This window comes from Nipponia nippon, unplaced genomic scaffold, assembly GCF_047370975.1.
Source record: "Nipponia nippon isolate SJK-2023a ecotype South Korea unplaced genomic scaffold, ASM4737097v1 scaffold_1, whole genome shotgun sequence".
NCBI classification, from domain to species: Eukaryota; Metazoa; Chordata; class Aves; order Pelecaniformes; family Threskiornithidae; genus Nipponia; species Nipponia nippon.
The window spans coordinates 93,751,845-93,766,130 of NW_028262290.1; the positions used below are offsets into that span (position 1 = coordinate 93,751,845).

General features: G+C 39.7%; 1 protein-coding gene across 9 annotated transcripts in view; it reads right to left on the minus strand.

Moving 5' to 3' along the window:
* Window positions 1-14,286, minus strand: part of LYRM4 (LYR motif containing 4) — a 95,871-nt gene that overhangs the window by 28,328 nt on the left and 53,257 nt on the right. The window contains exon 5 of one of the 9 annotated variants that reach the window (XR_015705916.1): window positions 5,352-7,313. The exons of 7 other annotated variants lie outside the window; for them this stretch is intronic. The gene's annotated coding sequence lies outside the window, so the exon portion shown is untranslated. Of the gene's footprint in view, window positions 1-5,351; window positions 7,314-11,616; window positions 12,001-14,286 lie in introns of those variants that run through there. One more of the 9 variants, XR_015705925.1, reaches the window with a different exon arrangement.

Genomic DNA, 14,286 nt, shown 5'->3' on the forward strand with positions numbered 1-14,286 from the left:
TTTTGTTTACCATTTCTATGTCACTTGAAATATTTTGCAAGTATCCACTGGAAATTTCCCCCTTAACCATGTTAATATCAACTTGTGAACTGTGAAAATTTAGAGGAGTATGTATAGAAAAAACGAAAAACATAAATGTTACTGGAAGAAGTACAGAGAATCACAGATTACCTGAAAGTAGGATGTTATCAACTATTACTGACTGCCCGTATTTTTGTTTACGCATCTCTCCAGCTATGACGAAGACACTCAGTTCGCTAGAATCCAAGCAGCTTCAGAAAGCTGGGCATTTGGTACAGGCATGGTAGCCAACGTGCTCAGTCTTACAAGCTAAAGAGCTGGTAGACACGCACACTGCATACCGGGCTGCACAGAGAAAGATGGAGACAGAGCTGCGAGTTCAGCTGCATCCCTGAACAAGCTTCACAAGTCCTGGGGGTTTATTGGCCCACCCACAGCATCCCTGGTTTTGACAAAATGTGCTGCTGGTTGCATGACGTGAGTCATGCCTGAACTGCCTGCAAGTGGAGTTCAAAAAGACGGGCTCTCCACCCCTGCTCCTCCAAAAGTTGCTTAGTCTAGAGTGTTTACAGTGGGAATTGGCTGCACAAGTTGTTTTTTCTCTTGTTTTGACTACCCAGAAAATGTGGACACTGCTAGTGAAATGAAATTATAAACTGTGTATTTACAAGTGGACCAATATATAAAACTTTCACTTGTGAATACTGAAAAGCAGATACTGAGGAGAGGGTAGTGGAGAGGAAGGTACTTGGCAAATTGACAAGTGAGTCAATATAAAAACTACAAGTACCATTCTAAGCTCTTCACTTACAATGTAAATCCCTTATCCAGAACCAAATTAAAGTAAAAAGAGTTGCTGGACAATGATGCACAGAATCTGCTAGAATTTGACACTCCCAGAACAGCAACGTTGCAGTTACTGATTGCCAGTCCGTACCTGTAAAGCATCAGCTTCAATACTGCACAAAAGGCAGCAACTTAAACAAAACATTGAAGCATCTCCCATGGATCTGCTCTTCAAAAAGATTTAAAGCCACTGATTTGCAAACGCAACACAGTTGTTTTAACTATGGGGGAAAAAAGCTAAGGCATGTTTGAAGCTTGTACTAGTTAGCAAATAGGAATCTAATCCCCCAGGATGATTTGCATAATATATATATTTTTTGCAAGGGCAACATAACTGTAGTAAAAAATTACTTCATACCAGAGGATGAACATACATATTTCTGAAAAATGAGTAACTGTAAAACAGTCTCTTTATAAGAAAGTGCACCCTCAACAGGGATACTGACACTTTCCAAAGTGTGGGTGTAAGGCATCCAGGCCAAACTGGTGACAATGCTTTCCAAAACATCTAAAAATATTCAAAGTTTGCCACTTGCTGAGATAAATGACAGTAAGTGAAAGAGACGACAGAGCTTTTCAGGTACAATAATTTTGAAATTCAGATGCTCATCTCTCAACACACTGCTTATTTAAAATGCCTAAGAATCAACATACAAGTGTCCTTTGGAGCAATGTAAAAATTCGAAAGTTGTGTTTCAGCCTTTACTACCACAAACACTACTCTCAAACTCCTGAGACTATTCGAGAAAACTGCCTACTCACATTTGCATCCATTAGAAACAGACTGAAATTCACACCAAATATGAGTAAGCCTTTGACTGAAACTCAGCATGTGTTTTACCCAAGGCCTATACAGAGGCACTAACATACAAATCTTCCCAGCAGCTCTTATTTTTCTTTCTCCTAGCATGCTCTTTATAAAACAAGAAACACACAATGCATTCATCCAAACTGAGGAAAACCACAGCATTTCTGTCCTAGGAGGTACAAGGCGCAGCATTAGCTCAGTTTATTTCTAGTTACCAAGGTCTCATCACACAGCCGCTGGTGCTGAAACCTGCCAGATAAAATATACAAATGGAGCTGCGGCTGCATGGCCAAGATTCCAGCACGCTCATCATGGGCAAAAATAAGAGCAGCTTAGCAGGAAAAGCACAACATTTTATAGGACAAATAAGAACAGTTAACAGTGGTGGTTTAGCCCTACCAAACCCTGAATTCATGGATCTGTGTATTTGTTATTCTAAAGGATGTACTTTTCAGGAAGAGCCTTGTTCTACAGACTTAGTGGGGGAAAAGCTGGAAGTTAAATCCTGTTCTCGCTGAATCCATTAGCAAAATTCCCACGTGCTTTAGGTGGGATCAAACTTTGTTTATGGGATAATCTTTTCATTTGGTTGTATGATATTTTGATTAAATTGGAGAGACAAAAGAATTTTAAAAAGAGATAATTCAAACTGTTTTATCTTAGATTTTCTAGAAACACAGAGGCTGCTTCAGCTCAAGACAAACTGTCTGCCTCAGCAAGCTCAAAAGTATGCACGTATCCAGAAAATATATTTAATTGGAAAGACTGAATTCACATGGAAATTTTCAGATTTATAAGCTTACCTATTCACATCTGTTTACCTCTCTGCCACTGAGGAATGAGGAAATACACTATAAACAAAACAGAAACTACCAAACTGTACCAATAAAGAAGGGTTTTAAGAGCAAGATAGAGGCTTGTAAATGGTAGATGAATCAGTAAGACCGCATTTTTTCATGGAGACTAAAGATCAATAAATGGCCCTGTATTACTCCAGTGATGCTTGTAAAGGATTTTGTTAGCATTCCAGAGAAGATGCGATTACAGGGCTGATCGGTGCTGCGCAACTTTGTCACACACTGCGATAAAGCCGTGCTTTTTAACTCTGCAGACAAAAAAGTTGAGAGATTTTTGCCTCATTTCTTGCAGCAACGTAAGAAGCATTTGGCACCCATGATGAAACATTGGCTAATCATACATGCTGTGCTCTGAAAACAGTCTTGATCAAAGTGTTGTATAGCCCAGAGTCTCCCTAAGTTCTGCAAAAAGTTTCAAAGGTTCATTTACTATGAAATGTCGCATTTAAGCTGGTTGCGTGTTACAACGTGTCATGATAAGTAGGTCACATTTTGATCTGATTTATCATATAAAAATTGCCATCTTCGTTCGCTGTCAGCATGAAATCAACATGCTACTTTTGTTATAAATCCATAAGACTGATAAGAACGAATTTTGGCAACAGTGGACAGAAAACTACAGCCATGCTACTGCTTGTTTACTGTGCTGAGCTGGCAGAAGTAAAACAGAAGCCACTGAGCGAATCTGCATCTTCTTTACTGTCGATAAATCCATTTCATGGCTGCAGAGAAACACGTCTGCACTTGGCAAGGGCTCCACTTAAAAACAAAAATAGACGTATCATTGTTTTAGTGGACATTACAGAAACGTAACTCCCCAAGTGAATCTGACACATTAATAACACCTCTTTCACCACTGTCTAATGATTTCTGCAGACATGAAATGGAATATTTTACTACTATTTTCAGCCATCTGTGCTGCTTTTTCTTTCAGCTCAGGTTTGCCAAAACTGTAATGAAAGTCCCTGTGCTTTATGCCATCACATGCTTCTTAGTATCAATACACCAATTAAACATACCACTGGTGTCACAGGTACTAACTGCTGAACTCTCACACTGGCAGAAGCACACTTCAGTTGTGTATATAGCTAGAGCCTGCTAATTATTAAGCCATCCTCCTATTCTACTCTAAGGTTTCTCTCAGTAACAAAGGGAATTCAGAAAGAAGCTTGCCAGGAAGTTATAACACAATGATAGGACTCAGAAGGCCATCGCTAATTCCTTGTTTGACCACACACTCTTGTCATGGTGGACAAGTAAGTCTTTCAGAGTGCATCTACACTGAGGTTTTACTTTGTACATGGAGCGCACTTGTAGAGTGAATTTCTTCATCCTCCATGCTTTGCTCCACATCGTGGCCCAGCGTCTGGGAGCGCGTGGGCTGGATTCTGCTCCAACTAAACCACCTGGGAGATCTCTAGAACCACACCGAGTGTGCTCCGGCAGTAACTGAGCATTAAGCCGTCAGGACTAGACAAGAGCTAGTCCACAGTAAAAACCCAAACCTAAAGAATGTACAATGCAGATTTCAGGTTCCTGACACAAAGTATTTTGCATTACTAATATGTTTCTACAGATCTGCTCTATGCATTAATGCGGGCATTGTCTCAATTTTTTTCAGCTCCCCAGATAGACTGTATCTTTTGGGGATGGTGATGTTTGAGCCCACACCTACTTGGTGGTCGCGCTGCTTGCACCAACTTCAGCAGGTCCTTCTGTCACCACCTGTTATCCCTTAATTATAACAATAAATATTTTCATGGCCATGAGGTGAGCAAGATAACTTTCTAACAAACACTAAAAAATAAACTGGTGAGCAAATGACACCTCTCCTCTTCCACCATGATAGAACAAGTTACTTTTCAGCTGGATCAGCTTTGTTGATCTAGATCACTGTTTTGGCTTCACAAATTGAGACGCTATCACAAAAAAGCTGAGGAGCTGCTTATTTTGACACTGAAAACATGTTAACCAAACTATGGCCTGAAGCACAGACATAAAAGTGCCACAAAACCTTCCAAAACAGACAGGAAAGTTACATTTATAATATTTACAATATTTAATCTATTCACAATAGAGACTATTCTAATTACTAGCACAAAAAGTAGGGGCACAATATACAACCTGCAAGTTCAGAGTGACAAGTAACAGTTCAACCAGCAACGCTTTCAGAAAGATTCACAAAACCTTGTAGAGCTTTCTCTTTGGAACAGGTCCTTGTGGTCGAAAATTATTATTCTCTATTAATATGTAACCTGCTGTCAACTCTTGTTCTACTTAGTGATACACTACTATTTTCCCTCCCTTCCCTGCATTCCTCACCAGTTGAGCGAAATGAATAGCATGTAAACTAAATAAGGGAAAAACCAGAAAGCAAATAAGATTTATGCAGATAAGCAGTATTATCGGAGGTAGTGTACCCAAATTTATTTGCATACATAATTAGAGAAAGGCTGCTGCAAACTGACAAGTCAAAAGAAGGCTAACTCACAGGTAGCAGCAATGGGATCGACAAATTATTCACTGCAGTAGAAAAGGATTACTTCAAATGAAAAGACTTAACTATACGTATGGAAAATAAAGTGATTTGTTCTTCCCTTTTATGCTGTTCCTTTAAAGAATGGCAGCTAAAAACAGAACTAATACATACAGCTGAAGGGCAATTCTGTACCGTGCAACTGTCACACACAAGTGGTGTATTTCCTTGCTTTGGTAGAGGTGTATTTGTGAGCTGCAATGGTGCTGAGCAAGCCTGCAGTTTTCCTCACAACTCCCTGGATAAGATGTGTACTTTTTTTTTCCCCCCTGCCTTAGGGCAATCAGTTTCACCACACAAGCTTTGTCACAGAGGACTTCTCCCAAAGCTAATTTACAAGCTGTTTTTCACACATTCCTTCCCAAGGAGCATTTCTAGCACAGCACGTGGCCTGACAACTGTAAGTACACATCAGAGTGGCATAAGAAGTTCTAACCCTTCAGCTGAGGTACAGCGCCTGACGGCACCTGCGCTCCCAGTCTACCATGATGCAAAATGAAGTAAGCTTACTTAGGTACCAGGAGTTTTTATTCGCACTGCAGCAGGCTAGGGATGTACCCGCAGCTGGTTACGGCACCTCAGCTGAGGTAGCAGCAACTTTCAGCAGGAGGATGTGCTCCACCAAACCTAGCTCAGCTGCTCTCCTTTAGCTATACCCTCAAAGCTCTTTCCCAGCACCGCCTCTCATTCAGTACAGCAACAAAGTTTACATATGTAGCATGTGTTCTACAACTAATTAAGCTGTAACTAGCAAACATGAAGAACGGAACACTTTCTAGTAAGTGAAATGAGGGTGCTGGGGAAGGAAGAAGATTGAGGAGGGAGGCAAGTGCAAAAAAGGAGGAAGACAACCGGGTTCAAAACTTTTCCATTATGGCAGGAAAATACACATCTCTATTAAGCAACATGGTCAAAATTTGCAAGTTCATCAAATATCACTCAAGTAAATCAAGGTAAAGATCTGTGCTTTCTAGAAGTTTTTACTCAATGTGGAAAAGTTAGACTAAAGCAATAATTTTAGGTTCAGCAGACTGTGATCTATGGTAACATTCAGCTATCGGTTTGTAGGGGCAGATTAAAAAGAAATTTCACACAGTATTCCAATACCTATGCTAATATCATTGACAAAAAAGACATTTTGGCAGCATCTGGCACTAAATAAATTGCAGCTGCTGATACATATTTAATATGCTATGATATCCCCTCTCAAGCTACGGCCCAGCTGAGAATGGTCAGCATGAGAGGAAAACCTGAGCGCTGCAAGAAAGGTTTCTAATGACTTAGTATGTGGCATCACTTATTTCAAGTTAGTCCTGGCAGAATTGTGACTCAGAAGCACTGAGGGCACTTGCCTGTTGATATCCTTAAATGCTGAGAAGCAATGGCCCTGAAGCTGTCCCTACTCGCATGGTTTGGTTGACGTTTCTCTCTGTAGCAGTGCAGTCTACGATGGGCCCCTCCTCTGCTGCTTGACTCTGCCATGAGCCGCTTGTAAGTGACTGATCCTCCGGCCTGAGGGCTGCCTAGACACCTTCACTGGGAAACCAACCTCCTGTTTCTCTAAGGTGGAACTACTTATACCAGCACTACTGCTGAAAGATGCTCTTTGTATACCTTCGATTAAGCTCCAGTTGCGTCTTTCAGAAGACGAGGGATGCTATTCCACGGCTTTTAAAAATCAGTGGCTGTCATTTGATGCATGCTTTATCCTGTTACTGGCTATCACTGTCACTCAAAAAAAGCAGTCATGCCCCTTCCTGCATTTTCTGCTCCCCACTCTGCTCCTGCTGACACCAACATCTGTACAGGTGTTTGGTGAAGTGACTGGGAAAGTGGCCAGGCTAACCACCAACACCACTCTGGTACCTGCCTGGAAAAAACTGCTTCTTAGTCAGGCTGATCCCCCTTCCCATCTACCACACCAACTACTTATACCCATAACACAAGGGACCAGGCAGGACTGTCGTTTCCAGAGGCAGTGCCAACTTAAAGCTTTTCTTCAACTACAGACTGATGGTTGCAGTCTATCCCCATGAAATTCTTCTTTCGTTTGAAACATATCCTGCATTTTCTTCCCTGAGCGCTGAATGACTTGGCTTAATCCTCCATCACAGGCGCGTCTCAGTGAGGCGACTAATTGATCTCTCTGAAGTGTTCAAGTTTCTGCTCGGGAGCCAACAAAATTCTTCGGAATACCTCAATATCAAACGTACTACACAAGATCTCACTGTTAATTGTGTTCGAACTGCAAGAAGAAAAAAATGTGCCAAAAGTAACAGTTTTAAGCTATCGAGAAAGCAATTAAAGCAACAGCCACACTACAAAATAAGTTACTTCTACTACAACAAAGATGCTTTTTAAGGAAAAAAAGTGCGGCAGTTCTATACAAAGTATAGCCAGCATGTTTTGCAAACATCAATAAAGAAAGCAAAATTTGTGCCTTTGGTGACAGCTGTCCGTTTGACAGTAGCAGGAGCCTTTTCATTTTCCAGTATACTGGGTCTGCTTTACATCAAATACATTTATTAGAACAGCAACAGCTATCTTCTATGTCTGTCTTACCTGAGGAAAAGTATGCGGAAAGCACTATTGTGTAACAACATTAGATCCTTGCTGTGCATTTTTGTAGGGATTTCTTCAGATCGCTACAGGCCATTAACCTTTCACTTCAGGTAAGTAATGAACAATGACTTTTCCAACAAAGGACATCAGCTGTGTTACCAATGGCAACTCCACTTCTAAATACATGCACCAACCCCCTGTGCATGCACTTGTTATTTATTTTTTTAAAAATCAATTCTGGTATGAAATCAGAAAGGTTCCCTTTGGCTTCACCTTGAGCTGATAATGAACAAACCCTCAGTGAAGCCTACTCCCAAGGAAGTCTTCCTTAACAGCACTGATTAAAAAATAAAATGAAGTTTCTACTTAGGAAGCAAGACGTATTGCTTCCTGCTTTCCTTCACCAGGGTATCTTGTAATTGGACTAGTGCTAATTGGACACTTCAGCCAAACAATTTAATTTAAAAAGGAAAAAAAAAGGACTCCAATTTCCCTTGGTTTCTAACTGAGTTAGTGTCATTGACCAACACCAATATGCTGAACTGTGAAATCAACACAAGACCTTAATTACACCAGGGGAAAGCACAGGAAAACCCTGGTGGGGGTCTTTCTTTTTCATTTTACCTATGTACCAGATTAACGTACATCTTCAAGCAGAAACACAAAAGTGTTTCTTAAAGAACCTGCTCTGATTTAACACGTCTCGTACAACAGCAGGATGGGCAGAATAGATGTAACTACCACAGGTCGAAAAATGTCTCTAACACTGGTGTGATTCTGTATCTGTATCAAAACATCAACTATAAAACAGGTTAAATTTTTTTGCCTGACATCAGGGCATACAATTTACAAAGGAGGTGGTAAAAGCTGACAGATTCAGGACAGTAAGCTAGAAGAAAGAGAGATGTAATTAAGAAGTAGGTTATTAGGCAGACACTAATTGGGAAAGACTTGCATCTCTCTGGTTTTTGTTCATATGTAATGGTGGTCAAACCCACATAAATAATACCAGGGAACTAAAATTCTTAAGTAGTTGGGGGAATGCAGTAACAACTAATACTCATTTTTCCTTTCCTACCCTGCTTCATTCTATCCGTTAATTCATCCTTAACCCTCGTGCCCTTAAGTCTTCTCTTCCTTTCATCGTTTCTCCTATTAACTGGGCTTCCTCCTCGCCAAAAGCAGCAGCTGTGAACTACTTCCTTTTAGCGTCTCATTTCCCAAACGAAGGTCCTCCATGAAGCGGGCACGCACCAGCCTGTCTCAGCAGAACATGTAAGAACCTTGGAGAGGTGATGGAGAACAAAGGAGAGCTAGGGGAGACTCTGCCTTGCATCTTCTAATGCTGCCTTTCCCTTTGTACTTTTTGTATGGCAAAACCACTAAAAAGGATGCACTGAAAAACTGCATCCTACTACTTCCTTCCTTTAATTCCATATATTGGCATTCATAATTAGATTTTGTTTATGAATTTTAACACAGATTTTATTTCATGTCAATAGGATGATAGCCTTTAATTTTCTACAAAATACTTGTAATATTTTTGTGGCATCAGTATATAGTTGCATAATGCCTCGATGTATTTTATTAAACTTCATTCATACTTCCTTAATATTCCGCATGCAGAACCTAGAATCCAGCAAACTGCTGATGGGCTGCATTTCTAAATTCTGTATTGCTTCAAATACTAGCTCAGTAAGGACTTAAAAAAAAAAATCATAATTAGAAGCCCCAAGAGATCAGAGATTTCCGATTCTAGCAATATAAAATTCACAAGCCCAGGAAGCCCCTCTTTTCTTTTTTTCTCCGAGAATAAAATACATAATGCCAACATGTTAAAACAACGTTAAAAATGCACAACCAAAGACACAAAAGATGACTTGACATTTATCTGCTGAATTAAATAGGGCTTACAGCACATTTTGTATTTTTCGACCTTCTGTCATATAAATATAATTCAGTTTCAATTAATCACTTCTGTATAAACGTGAAAGAAAGTTCCCACAGTGAACCTCTGGATTCCACATTAATCATTGCTCTGAAGGACCATTTAATTACAGCAAGAATTAAATACATCAGAATATTTCCCCCAAATTGTTCTGCGTTCTGCCCAGAATTGTCTGCCATGTTCTGCCTTTGTATGAGACCCCTTGTTCCCTACTAACATTCAGGGAAGCTCTGCCTGCAAAATCAGACAGGAATACAGATTTCTGCTATTCAGACTGCCTGGTAACTATATACACGCGCTACTTCCCCTCCCCCACTCCTTCAAAGTGGTTTGCAGGAGAAAACGATAGAAACATGATAATGTCCAAATATTTGCATAAGGAAGATTCTGAAGATTCCTCCAATGTCCTCCTTCTGTATGTTCAATTCATCGTCTTACAACCCAGTTTGAAGATGCTGACTGGGCTACCCTCAGCTATAACAGTAGCTTGAACACATCATAGCTTCCCCCAAAAGTTTAAACAGGGAGTGATCCCACAGACCTGTGGGCACTGATGTAAACTTTCAATAACAAAGGACCAAAGGAGACCCAGCCACAAACGGCAGGCTTTAGCAATATACTTTCAGGGGACTGAAGAAAAATAAATCCACTGCAACGAGTGTATTAGTTATCCCTGTTGTTTACCTGTATTCCTGCCGTTTATTTGGAAAAGAAAGTATCCTGCCCAGCCTTTTTTTTTGTTGCTTAACTTAAAAAAAGCCAGAAGTCTCCTACAAAAATACAGGAAGTGAATATGAATCAGAGGGCAACTACAAATTTATACTTTATTAAGTCATTTTGTAGTAACTGAATTACTTTACCATCACGAGCAAAGTCGAGCACCAAACTTAGAGGTGGTACATTTTTCTTATTTCTAATTTTCAATCTGATATTTTTGCTAGCGTCATGGTAACATCAACTAATACAATGTAATCTCATACTAAAGATAATGAAGAGTAAGTCAAGTTCTTATAAATCAATTGTTCTTTGTGTGAACTTTGTTTTAGCGGTAAACATACAATCTCAAAAAAGAAGAAAAACCTCTTTATACACTGGCATGTCTTTAACAAAAGGGATTTCTCTGTTTGGGAGTTTAAAAAAAACCATATAGATAATTACTGAATATTGTCGCTATTAGTACGGGTACTAATAGCATGAAATGAAACTTTATTGCTTTCTCACTTTACGTAACAGTGATGTTAAAATAATTTCTTGTCAGGCAGAAAACAAAAACAACTGCATCAGGTTGGGTTTTACATTACCTACATTGTCCAGTAACTATTAGATTGAGTCTTTCTCTTACGCTACTTCTCTGCCTAATTCCTTGGTCCTGAGAGACGCCTTTCCAGACTGAAACCATGAAGTAGTTATACAGCACTGATTGACAGAGTGCTGTTAAACAACCAGTTTCATTTGTTCAGGGCATTTTGGTTGGACTGCTCAGCTGTAACGATCCTCTTGATGTAACATTACGGTTCTTAAAAACCACAATTCACCGCCACAGCAGCACTGCTATGCCAACGCGGTGACCATTACTGTGAAGAATTCTCCATTAATTGACAATCAGAAATAATCACAGATTTCACTGTAGGCATCTTATAATGCCACACCAGATCTCTGAACTTGTTCCCATTCAAGTTTGAAGCATATTTTGTTTCAGCCTGCAGAAACCTTTTAGCATAAGTTGCCAAGAGCCACATTATAGCTCCATTAACAGGCGTTTTCTCAGATTTCATTAAGGGTTAATACAACTCTATTGCAGAAGGTAAAGCTGACTTAAAACGGCATGTATGTATTCATTGGGCTATGATGCACTCAAATTTTGTTCATAATAATAAAGAGAATGGGGTAGACTGGGAAGCTTTATTGAAAACTGCTGTTTACGCTGTAAGGCAGAAGGCAGGCCACTGTTACTACATGTAGAGGATGCAGGAGATTCTCTAAGCAAAATAGAGACCTAAACACAGCAGATGTAGGACTAGCTATCTGTGAAGTGAAACACTAATGTTCTTGCAGTACTACCAAAACAAATGCACACACACACACAATAACAACTGCAAAAGATACAAATATTTTTCTGGAGAAAGTGACCCTACTTCTATAAGGGTCACTGGGGATATACGTGGCAGTGGCAGCAGATAATGCAACATCAATACCTGTGGTGTCACAACTATAGATGGCTTGCACACCTGTTAAAAACTCAGGTGACCATCAGCTAGTTGCTCAGTGTTGCCAAAGTTCTCAACAGATGCCAGATAACAGCAATGAACAAGAGGTTGGTGAAGGAACACACAGCTCTCCCCATTCTTCAAAGGATCTGCCACCCAAAGGGTGATGCAACAGCCTGGGCATCATGAGGAACACCTGCTTGCGTGGACATGACCTGTGTGACAGTCATTCCACAGGAGATAATAAATACAACAAATTTCTCTTATATACTCATCATCACAAGGTCAGCAAGCATTTGTCAGGATTCACTGAAAGAACTACGTATAACCTGTGCTATCTTCCTCATTCTACATCAAAGCTTTCTGAAGAAGTGTGCAGAACTAGCTGACTTTCTTGTGTACTGGAACAAACAGTTATGCTTTCTACATATACAAGGAACAATATTTTGCTTCTTTGCAGAAGTGCAAAAATAGACTCAAAGCGATCATTCAGGGAATTGCTTAATGCGAAGGAGGCACTCTTTAAACCCATTTTTAGAAGACAAAAGCACGGCTGTGATTACTTTCCTCACATGGTAAGAATGACATACACTCTTCTTCATTTTCCCTCTACGTATTTATTTTGGAATACGACTTTTCATTCCCAGTTTAGCCTTTAACTGCTTCCTAAGTGACAAAATGGTGTGCTATGGGGAAAGGAGATTTACGTTAGACTAAAATTCTCAGCCAGCTTCGCCCTTCCCTGCCTGGCTATATTTACAGCCACACCTTACATTACTGAGTCTTGAGCAAGCACAAAGTGCCTGCAGAAATGCTGCTGATTCAGACCTCTTCACCTACAGTGAGACAGCCCGTTACACCCACTTCAAACAGGGGTAGGTGGCCATGCAAAACATATAGCAGGGTAGCAGCAAACCTATTATAATTCTTCTTGTGGCTTTGGGAATGAACTTTTTTTTTTTTTTTTATTTAAAAGAACAAGACATTAAAAAGCCAAAAGCTCTTCCCTCACCCACAAGAAAAGACATTCAAATCACATGTAGTGTTATTACTCACTTGAATCAACCATAATGTTCCAACATGTCCTTCCCTAACTGAAATGTCATCTATACTACATACTTTAGAGCTGAGCATAATGAGTGAGAGGAATTTTTGTACAGCATTAAGGAAAATGTGACCAAGATTAAAAAGGAAGCGATGAAATTCTGACGCCCCTTCCTGAGCTGAGCACTGGCAAAATGCTGCAGCTTCCAGCAACATCGCTCTTCCACCTAAATACCAGATTGTAAAGGTATGAATGATGATTGATGCTTCCTCACCAGCTTAAAAGATTCTGCAACCAGAGGTTTCTGTGATGGAGCAAGTAAAAGTGACATGAAATGCTTGAAAGAATGCAAAAAGAGAGAGGCAACAGCCAGATGCCGCACCCTCTGAAGGCAGGCACTGGAGTATAACCAGTATTGAATGTGGAGTATGTTAGTTTGTCCTTTCTTCCTTCCCATCATAAGCAGCCAGTCTCTGCTCTGCTACAGGTATCTAGGGCTACAGGGGATTCAGGAAGCTAAATATTCTATATTCAATAGTCTATGTTTAATATTCTGTATTCTATAACTAGTTCTGCTGAATGGATAATCTCCCCTCCACAGTATAAGGCAGCTGAACTCCTGCACAGCACAGATGCTAACTGTGTGCTGGAAACTTGGAACAGAACAACACTGAAGGATGAAGGGTTACCGTACCAGCTCTAATACCTGTTGCCATTAGAATTATCACTATGGTATTTTATGTTTGACTCTCAGACAATATTAAAAGTCAGAAAATATGAGTGGAAAACTGAAGATCCAAATAAGCAAAGAAAGCAAAACAATTAGAAGGAATTAGAAGCCAAAACAAGGCTGAGGATGTTAAGTCTGTACTGAGGATGCAAAGTTTTAACTCTTTTACCTTCTGAGTTTGGGGGTAGTGGAATATTTTTAAAAATGTAAAAATACCTAACAAGTGCATTTATATGGCTATTTATAAAGTTTAAAAACAAACCAAAACCCATCCTCATAACAAATCATATGGGCACAGTATTCTATTAATTCCATTACAGTCATATTGTGAAACAAATCACCTCTCAAAACGTCTGAAAGTAATATTCATACATTATGTGAAATGTGCGACACTTGGCTTTTTGGATGAAGAGATGTGAAATATTTCAGTTGCATCTACTTATGAATAATTTCTTTGTTTTTAAAAGCATGTATAAATAACACAACGCTTCATAGAGCTAACATTTATTTTCCTAGTTGAGAGAACTATCTGAAGTAACTGGAAAGTTCAGTCCTTTGAAGAGATGACTAGTTTCACCATATGACCGAAATGTATGCTACAGGTTCTCTAACGAACAGAGGAATGAGGGTTGGCTATGAATTTTTTTTATGGACATCACATCTCTGTGAACACCAAAGACTGACAAACAATCTTTTTCTTTTCAATAACTTGCCCTACATGCATAT